This window comes from Canis lupus, chromosome 29 (genome assembly GCF_003254725.2).
Source record: "Canis lupus dingo isolate Sandy chromosome 29, ASM325472v2, whole genome shotgun sequence".
Lineage (NCBI taxonomy): Eukaryota > Metazoa > Chordata > Mammalia > Carnivora > Canidae > Canis > Canis lupus.
In genome coordinates this window covers 12,365,777-12,376,121 of record NC_064271.1, presented here as the reverse complement: position 1 = coordinate 12,376,121, position 10,345 = coordinate 12,365,777, and the positions used below count along the sequence as shown (strand labels likewise).

The 10,345-nt window shown below is 38.0% G+C and overlaps 1 pseudogene; it reads left to right on the top strand.

Moving 5' to 3' along the window:
• Positions 1-9,456: 9,456 nt before the first annotated feature.
• Positions 9,457-10,090, top strand: LOC112678363 (glycoprotein-N-acetylgalactosamine 3-beta-galactosyltransferase 1-like; annotated as a pseudogene).
• The last annotated feature ends 255 nt before the right edge of the window (positions 10,091-10,345 follow it).

The following is a 10,345-nucleotide window of genomic DNA, read 5'->3' as shown; positions in this document are numbered from 1 at the left end:
CTAACCTGTGTGGTTCCTTACACTCCCCCCCATCTTTGTAATTATCTCCTTTGTCAATGAAACTACTTCAAGATATTCTAATTTCAGTGTGCCATCTATTTCCTCTTGTGACCTTGACTGATACAAATGTCCAAGTTTTATATCATTACCTCAATTAGGGAATACTGATCATATCAGTCTTCAGGTAGGACTTAAAAATGATTTGTGTTTCTTCGTTTGTTAAATGGGTCATTCAACAGCCAAATGCTTCCAGATGACATTCCCAGGCAGGCATCTATCTATCTCTCTGACACTATCCCAGTTACTAAACATTCAAGTTTATGGCTCTTAGAACCTTTGAAAGATTAGGTGAATCAGACATTTACCTAATTGTCAGGGCATGAGAAAGAATTACTAAAGGCAAAATAATGGTTACATATCGATTTTAAATCTTGATCATGCCTTTTTTCTGAATGATTCCATAATGTTAACTTAAAATAGTTTTCTGGAAATCAATATAAATTTTTAAGGTCTTTGTTCTGCACTGTTTAGAACACCTAACACAGTGTTAGGCAGCAGGCAGATGATTTATTTCCATAAGTATACGTGTAGACATCTGCATACAACTGTATAGTTGTATCTACATCTGGCCATTCATAGCTTTATTATCTTTACAAATCTGGTTTTTAAAGAATTTCACACTAAATAGATTAAAATAACATCCAGAAAGGGATCGTGTGGCTAATGCTACTGATATAAAGGATTCACATTACTTTGATAATGATACACCCTCCTAAGTCAAATTATTGCAGAATCTTGATGGTTCTCAATGCTAATTGGACAAAGGGAAGCTTATCAATATAAAAAGAGAGCTTGAATAACTACTACAAATATCGCTTCATGCCCTAATCAATTAGGAATTACAAGATCAAGGATATCTTGACAGAAAAGCAGCTACTTTTTGAAAATGGTTTTTGCTTCATAGTTAGCAAGAACTCAACCTAAATCCCTGTATTTACTCCAAATTATTACTTCATTTCTTGTACATTTTTAGGGAGCGGGAAATCAAGCTAAATCTATTAAATTATATGTAAATGATACTGTATTCACCTACATTTAATAAATATAACAAAATCATGCTAATTTTTGAGTACAAAGTGGTAGTAGTAAAATTAAACTTTTTTTCTGAAAGGGATCTTATTTACATATAAAAAAGCATTACTATGCTTAAAGTAATAAAGAGGTGACAGCGTTGTCTACACACATACATGAATGTGCACACACACACACACACACACACAGATACTTTTAGATCCCGATTTTTCAAATACCTTCCCAAATTGAAGATAAATTATGTACTGATCTTAAGTATTTGCTAAATCTGAAAGTTATAGTAAGAGCTTGATTCTTTGGAAACTCAAAGATGTTCTCTTAAGTAGATCTACTCTGGGGTTTATGTGAACTGCATTACTGCTATAGCCTCTGCTTTATTTTGGACAATAGAGACCTGCTGGAATTTCCATTCTGTACTTCCATTTAGGAACCTTTGGACTAATTTTGTGGTGCAAATAATCTTTAGCTCAGACTTTACATGTAATGGTTTTGAACCAAAACACTTCAATTCTCACATTTCCCATCTAATCCAAAATCCATTTGTATATAGACAAAAAATAACATTATTTCCCTAAGAATATACTTCCCCAAGATATTATCATTTTCCAAAGTTTTTCTTTGATTTATAATTAACTCTTGAAAACTATTACTTTGAAATGAATGTGAAGGATCTTTTGGGACATATCATCTTATCCCTTAGACATATTTCAGATAATAAAAACTACCCACAATATGAATAAAATAATGGAGCCATAGCTTAATAGTAGGTTATATTTTAAAACACATGTTAATATAACATCTTAACAATCTCAGTTTCTGGTTTCCTAGTAAATAGTCTCTAGGAGAGGCATTTTTAGTTGTCATCTACTCCTCAGCATATATTTATTGATTATCTATAAAATGACTGGCACTGTGCTCGACCCAGCACTACAAAGAGGAACAAAATACTTTCCTCTACGCTTGAAGTACTCTAAGTCCAAACAAGAGAGAGCACTAGCATAAGCATTTCCAAGAGCCGTGGGAGCAACTTTGTGGAGCTAGATCTGCCTGGGGAGATAAGATAGAGCAGGTTCATAGATGGCTCCGCAATTGAGCTGTCCTAGAAGACAGAGTTAATCTGGAGATTAAAGAAGTTACTAATTTAAATGATTCTTCGTAGGGAGCTCCATCAGCGAGAGCTCTTTATAGATGCAATGGCTAAAATTCAAAGCGTTATTTTCTCATCCTGTAGGGAAAGCAAATGTAGAAATTGTTGGCTGACAGGACTTTTTTTGGTCATATGTCTCCTAGACAGTTTAATTTCTGCAGCCTGGCTTAATTTAGAGGTACAAATGAAATAGAGCTCAGAAAATGACTTTCAGAGACTTAAACCAATTCTCTTCATAATATATGAGACACCTATTTACATTTAAAACTGCAAAAACAGTGCACAGAATAAGGCTTTGTATCTGTATTATGGTATTTTGGCCTCTGTTTTTCCCATTCCTTTCCAAAATTGCCAACTGAGGCATTTAAATACTAAAGAGACAGCAATTCTAGAAGATAATATACTTAGGTATTAAGAAGTCCTTGCTGAGTACATATATAGAGCTTGCTCTAGACCAGGAATTGAAAAGTGGAAGTCCCTATCTGGGCAGACCACTCCCCATGCCATCCCCAACCCCTCATCTTACAGCATGCAGGAGAATTTATGTATTTCTAGTGTTTATAGTTTAAAGTTATAATATAATGTGTATACAGCACTGTATCATTTTCAACACACGTAGATTTTATTAATTTAGTTATCTTTGGAAATTTACCACATTTTCTAAATTCTCATTATTTATGAACCTGAAGTTCATTTCATAACCTTACTATCATTAATTTCTATTCAAGGGATGACAAACTATAAATACAGCAACTGGTAAGATGAAAACATTGCATGTGCCCACATTAAGTAGCAAAAGATCACAAAATCAAACTCAACAGAAATAATAACACTCAAAAACTTTTTTAAAAGGACAATAATAGATCAAACCTACTCAGTTTCAGTAATGACATTAAAAACTGAAAGAGGACCATGATCAACCACAGCAACGATTGTTGACATGAGTGCGCAAGAATGCAGTGTGTTTCCTGGCAACGTCTGCATGGGTTCCAGTCCAGGTCCTGACAGGCAATCCATGCCAAATGCTTTATCACTCACTTGCTGTGAAACCTATTCTTAAAAAAAATTTTTTTTAAAATGAGCATTACACTCTATATTTTGTCAAATCCAGCGTTCAAAGCAGAAATCAGAAAAACTTTGAAATATGTAATAAGAATTGCATCCACACCTCAGTGGTGTTATTTCTTGGAATGGATGATAATGCATCTTACCCTAGAGTTCAGTATCTTCAAAATCATTAAAATGCCATCTCCTATAATTTTGTAAGGAGAACTTCTAAAATAATCTAAGAAGGCAAGACCATCCTCACTCGTTTTCTGAAATCCTAAAAACCTACTATCAGAAAAAAAAAATGATTTTACATAAGATTTTTGTGTTGACTTTCTCAACATATGTTTTTTCAATATATATTTAAGCAATTAGTATGTGTCAGTCACGGTGCCAGGTTTTGTGGGAAGCAGTTATGGACAAGGTAGAGGCCCCATCCCTATACACAAAGGAAAAGAACAGTTTATATATTCTCCGATTAAATGTTCTAGTGCAATGAGAGCAGACATATGGGAGACCATGGGGACTATAGCAGGAACCGTCCTCATGAACTAAGGGGAAGGGAGATCAGGGGGGCTTCCTGAAGGAAATGATATATAGGCTGAGATCTGAAGGATGAGTAGAAGTCAGCAAAGTGAGGACTTAGAAAATAGCTTATGTGAAGACTTAGAGGTAAGAAAGATCGTGGGGCTATGAGGGAAGAAAAAAAATCAATACAGCCAGAGCCTAGATGGATTTCATAAAGACAGGAAAGGTAGCTGGATAGATATATAGGAGTAAAATCCAGACTACATAACACTAAGGAAAATTTAAGAATAAAAGAAAGCCTTTGAGATATGTGTTTTACAAGGGTCACTCTCTAAAGAATGGGCTAGAGAACTGCAGGAGAAATGAGAGAATGGCTTGGATGTCCTGTGATGGTGGAGATGAAATGAAATCAGATGAGACCAAGGTGCCCCAAGGCCTAAGGAGAGATAGCATGTACAGAGTCAGAAGTAAGGAGTCAGGAATGATTCTGATATTTCTTTTTTTTTTTAAAGATTTATTCATTTATGATAGACATAGAGAGAGAGAGAGAGGCAGAGACACAGGAGGAGGGAGAAGCAGGCTCCATGCCGGGAGCCCCACCGGGACTCGATTCCGGGACTCCAGGATCGCGCCCTGGGCCAAAGACAGGCGCTAAACCGCTGAGCCACCCAGGGATCCCCTGATTCTGATTTCTAACATAGGCAACTGACTACATGATGATGTCATTCACAAAATATGAAATGTCAAAGAACAAGCAATTTGGAGTAATGAGCATGAGATTCTATTACTTCACTTTTGGACATATGGACATACTATGTTTAATACCTGCAGAGCATCTGAATAGTGATGTTCACTTGGCTCTGGTTCCAGAACTCAGGAGAGAAGCCTAGGATAGAGATCTAGGAGTCCTCAATAATTCCAATCAGGAGAGTGAATGAGGCCTCCCAGGCAGAATGTGGATTGTGAGGAATGGAGAGGACCTGGGAAGTACACCCCAGTGATTACCAAATTTGCATGATGGGCAAAGAAAGACAGTTTTGTATCATATGCCAATTTCTCTAAGAAGTAAATGTTGAGACAAAGCTGTGTGCTGATACTTTCTTTGGGATGCTATGCCTGGACAAGCGCAATGTGGATAAAAACACAACTAAATCTAGGAAAGAAGGAAAGCAAATAAAAGGTGATGTATTGCCAACTAGCCACAGCCTCACAGGGTAACATATCCACGTGCCTGTTCATGCAGTACTTCTCCTGAAAGGCCATATGAAGCCCATGAAAGGGGGATTTTCTCTCGGGGTAAGAAAGGGCAAACAATTTATCTGCTAGGTTTTTCCCATTTCTCTTGTCTTTTTTGATCAGAGCTTGCCTCCACATTTCCAGGTTTCATTACTTTGTCCTCTTAAGCAGCGACTAAGAAAGCCTGGTGCTGGAGTGCTGCAGCTCCCCCATGGTAGGCACTATATAGGCTGTTCAGAAGTCAGATCCTTGTCCCTGCTGGAGGCAGAGATCAGAACGTGATAAAGGTGACAAGGAAAGGCAGTGGAAGCCAGGCTCTTACAAATGCTGGAATGATGTGAGCCACTACTGGGCTTATCTAGCCTGAGATCAGGGTAAGCTACTGTGACTAAGAGAGGGGGGTCTGAACAAATCTGGACACTAATATATGAACTATGAAGTGTACATCCTTTAAGCAAGCCTGATAGAAATGGCCCAGGGTGGTCAAAAGGTTAGATAACACCAAAGAAGACAAGGAAAAAAGTATGTCATAAAGGGGTCATCTATGCCAAATATATCTGACAAGTAAGACAAGCCAGGATAACAACTGTAGTAGATTTTAATGGCTTGTCCCTTCTTCCCGAAGAGACACTCGAACTTCCCCATGGAGAGCCATGCATCTTCTACTTTTGGCTTGTGTACCTTGGTTGGAGTAAAGCCCCCTATGAGCCCCAGAGTTAGAATGTGACCCAGGAACATACCACCAGATATTCATCTCTGTGCTCACAGAGATGACAGGCCAACCAGCCAGGTCCTTTTACAACTTCTGCAGGAACAATTGGGAAAAAAAAATCTATAAACTCAGATTTTTCGATTATATGATCCAAATTATACTTTTTCCTAACCCAATGTTATCTGGATTTTTATCACTTATAACTGAGAGTTTTCTGATAACTACAAGAATGAAAAGGTGTCCACTGGATTTAGTGTCAGGTGAGTAGAGAGAGCAGTAGTAGCGATGGAATCTCGGAAGGAGTGATTGTTTCTTTATCCTCTTTGCAACTCCTCAAATGATATTTCATCTACTGGGAAGCTAAGAAGGACAGCTTTAAAATGTTTAAAGCATCTGCAGGAGAAAGGAGAAATGACAGCCACAAATATATCTTGCTTGGCATCTCTGCTGCTAGTTATGCTTGCAGAGCTTCCTTTCTGTCAGCATCTGCGATTCCACCACTCTGGGACTGGTAACACCTCGGCTGCTGCTGGGGTCCTGCTCTATCCCCTGTGGCTCCATACACCCTGGCCCTACCCCGGTGATACTTTTCTTTGTAAATAAAAGCCTCCTCGAAATATCCTAATATGAGCATGCCATCACCTTCCTCTTGAAATCCTGAAACAGATCAAAATGTCAGACTTTTATATCCTACTGTTTATAAAGGAAGCTAAAGCATAACATTCTCATTAAAGAGTACAGCCAGTTTATTGTAGTGTGTGTTTGTATTTAAGGAGGTATTTGAGACAGCCAAATCCTTCAAAATGATATTTTAGACAACCAGAAGAACATACCTCTGTTTGTCTGTCTATCTGAATATCATCCACCCATCCCAGGTTACTAGACAATTATGTTTATTATTTTTAGGACCTTTTGTAAAGTTAAGTGAGCACCTCCTCAACTCAGTGGAAAGGACAATGATAAAGCAGTGATTTTTGGTTACCAAACAATTACTGCATATTGATTTTAAGTATCAATTGCTTTTAACCTGAATACTTTTTATTTTATTTCCCAGAATAGTTCCTGAGAAATTAATATGTATCTGGAAGGACAACATTCTGCATCATGCACCATCTAGCACGCTGCTAGCTACAGAACAGATGATTAATAACTATGGGCAGATTGATTTGTTTGCTTAATTAATTGTTTATATAGGTGTCTACAGTCAGTGCTATGCTTGTGTATGCAGGTAGACCATGCTTACTTTTATTAACTCTGAAAAATGTGACCTTTTTTGCATTGACTCATTAGGTAGATTAAAATAACACCCAAACAGGGACTCTGTTTAATACTCCTACCAGGAAAGGCCCTTAAATTTGTCATCCTTCTCCAACCCCCACAATCAACTCACATATTTAAATAACTGAAGACCCAGAATTGATTTTCAGATATGTAATCCCAAACAAATCAATTAGAAGATAATGTGCTTCATCCTATCAAAATACCATGGACTTTCTTCAGAGAGTTGGAACAAATCATCTTAAGATTTGTTTGGAATCAGAAAAGACCCTGAATAGCCGGGGACATCACAATGCCAGATTTCAGGTTGTACTACAAAGCTGTGGTCATCAAGTCAGTGTGGTACTGGCACAAAAACAGACACTTAGATCAATGAAACAGAATAGAGAATCCAGAGGTGGACCCTCAACTCTATGGGAAAGTAATATTCGACAAAGCAGGAAAGACTATCCACTGGAAAAAAGACAGTCTCTTCAATAAGTGATGATGGGGAAATTGGACAGCCATATGCAGAAGAATGAAACTAGACCATTCTCTTACACCATACACAAAGATAAACTCAAAATGGATGAAAGATCTAAATGTGAGACAAGATTCCATCAAAATCCTAGTGGAGAACACAGGCAACACCCTTTTTGAAGTTGGCCACAGCAACTTCTTGCAAGATACATCCATGAAGGCAAGAGAAATAAAAGCAAAAATGAATTATTGGGACTTCATCAAGATAAAAAACTTCTGCACAGCAGAAGAAACAGTCAACAAAACTAAAAGACAACCTGCAGAATGGGAGAAGATATTTACAAATGACCTATCAGATAAAGGGCTAGTATCCAAGATCTATAAAGAACTTATTAAACTCAACAGCAAAGAAACAAACAACCCAATCATGAAATGGGCAAAAGACATGAAGAGAAATCTCACAGAGGAAGACATAGACATGGCCAACATGCATATGAGAAAATGCTCTGCATCACTGGCCATCAGGGAAATACAAATCAAAACCACAATGAGATACCACCTCACACCAGTGAGAATGGGGAAAATTAACAAGACAGGAAACAACAAATGTTGGAGAGGGTGTGGAGAAAGGGGAACCCTCTTACACTGTTGATGGGAATGTGAACTGGTGCAGCCACTCTAGAAAACTGTGTGGAGGTTCCTCAAAGAGTTAAAAGAGCTACCCTATGACCCAGCAATTGCACTGCTGGGGATTTACCCCAAAGATACAGATGCAGTGAAAGACCGAGACACCTGCACCCCGATGTTTCTAGCAGCAATGTCCACAATAGCCAAACTGTGGAAGGAGCCTCGGTGTCCATCGAAAGATGAATGGATCAAGAAGATGTGGTCTATGTATACAATGGAATATTCCTCAGCCATTAGAAACGACAAATACCCACCATTTGCTTCAACGTGGATGGAACTGGAGGGTATTATGCTGAGTGAAATAAGTCAATCAGAGAAGGACAAACATTATATGGTCTCATTCATTTGGGGAATTTAAAAAATAGCAAAAGGGAATAAAGGGGAAAGGGGTGAAAATATCAGTGAAGGTGACAAAACATGAGAGACTCCTAACTCTCGGAAATGAACAAGGGGTAGTGGAAAGGGAGGTGGGCAGGAGATTGGGATGACTGGGTGACGGGCACTGAGGGGGGCACTTGGCAGGATGAGCACTAGGTGTTATGCTATATGTTGGCAAATTGAACTCCAATAAAAAAATATATATATATATAAAGAAGATAATATGCTTCAAAATAAAATGTTTTATTAGGCTTATAATAGCTTTTTTTCTGAACATAAAACTGATTAAGAAATTTAATTTAAATATCTCTAATATTTTTATTAAAGTCATTGTAATGTCCATTCTTTTTTTTTAAAAAAAGATTTTATTTATTTTTTCATGAGAGACACACAGAGAGAGGTAGAGACACAGGTAGAAGGAGAAGCAGGGAGCCTGACTCGGGACTTGATCCCGGGTCTCCAGGATCACACCCTGGGCTGAAGGCAGATGCTCAACCACTAAGCCACCCAGGCTGCCCTCTAATGTCCATTCTTAACAGATTTACCTTTGTTTCCAAGCTGATTTGGGGGGAATCTATTCCATTTTTTAAAAATCTCATTTATGATCTGAGCCCATATTATATGTAATAACCCTAAAAATTGCCACAAGCAATTTTGATTCAACATGATAAACCTGACGGCTTTCATAGTTGTTACAGAGCAACAAATGTAGTAGAAGTGGTGTATATGCTCACATAAAGTAACAAAAAAATCCCACATCCAAGTACACATACAAATGAATTATTAAAAATAATGCTGGAGAGTAGAGCACATGGGTGGGAGCACACTGGGGTGTCTCTGCCAACTGCTTCTGATCTCCCTGCCCCAGCAAGTCAAAAATATACTTATGGAAATGGCCTCAAATTCTTAGCTATATTGTTTAACCTTACTCTCTGGATTAGCAATCATATTCTTCTTATGTTCTCAGTTATTTCATATTTTGTTGGAAGAACAGAGTGACATCCAGCCTAACATTCTGCATAATTACCCTCATGTAAGACATTCAGATGATACTAAACAGACTCATTTAGAAGGGCAAATGAAGTTCTGTGCAGAGTGCAGATGCTAGTTATCCTAATTATGGAAAAACACAGTTCACTGGACGTGGAACCTTTTGTCAGGTGAAAATTCTTTACTGGGTTATGACAGGACCACAAAATCTACAATGAATGGCCAAATATATCAGAGCTACAAGGACCCATCATTGTAAAAAAGCAAGTTTATGAACCCAGAAGAAAATAAAGACTTTTCTACTGGGGAATTAAACACCAAAGTAAGCAGAGACCAATCATATTGGAAAACAGTTAAAACTCTCCAGTATGTTCATGATCATCGTCTAGAATATACTGATTGGTTTATGACAGCCGGTGAGGATATATATGTCATAGTAGATGACCTGAGAGGGCTGCTCTTAACTTAGGATCCTGAAGAACCACTTACATGGGAGAAGATCTAAGTATTATGTGAAGCAGGGCTACCAAGAATAGAAGCAAGGTAAAGATGCCCTGAGATTTGTTCATGTGGTTAAAAATGCACATCTGTACCCATTTCCACCTCTAAAGTCTTGGTGCTTGAGAGATGCATGAAAATCCTAAATGCAGAAGAAAGAAGTTCCAGAAATCCCACTGAAATGAAGCTTTCTATCCCTTTTTGCCCAAAAAACCGGCACGTAACCTAAGGTTCTCTACACAGACCCCTTTGGTACTGGCTATAACTATGTCCCTCCTATAGAGGATTCCAGT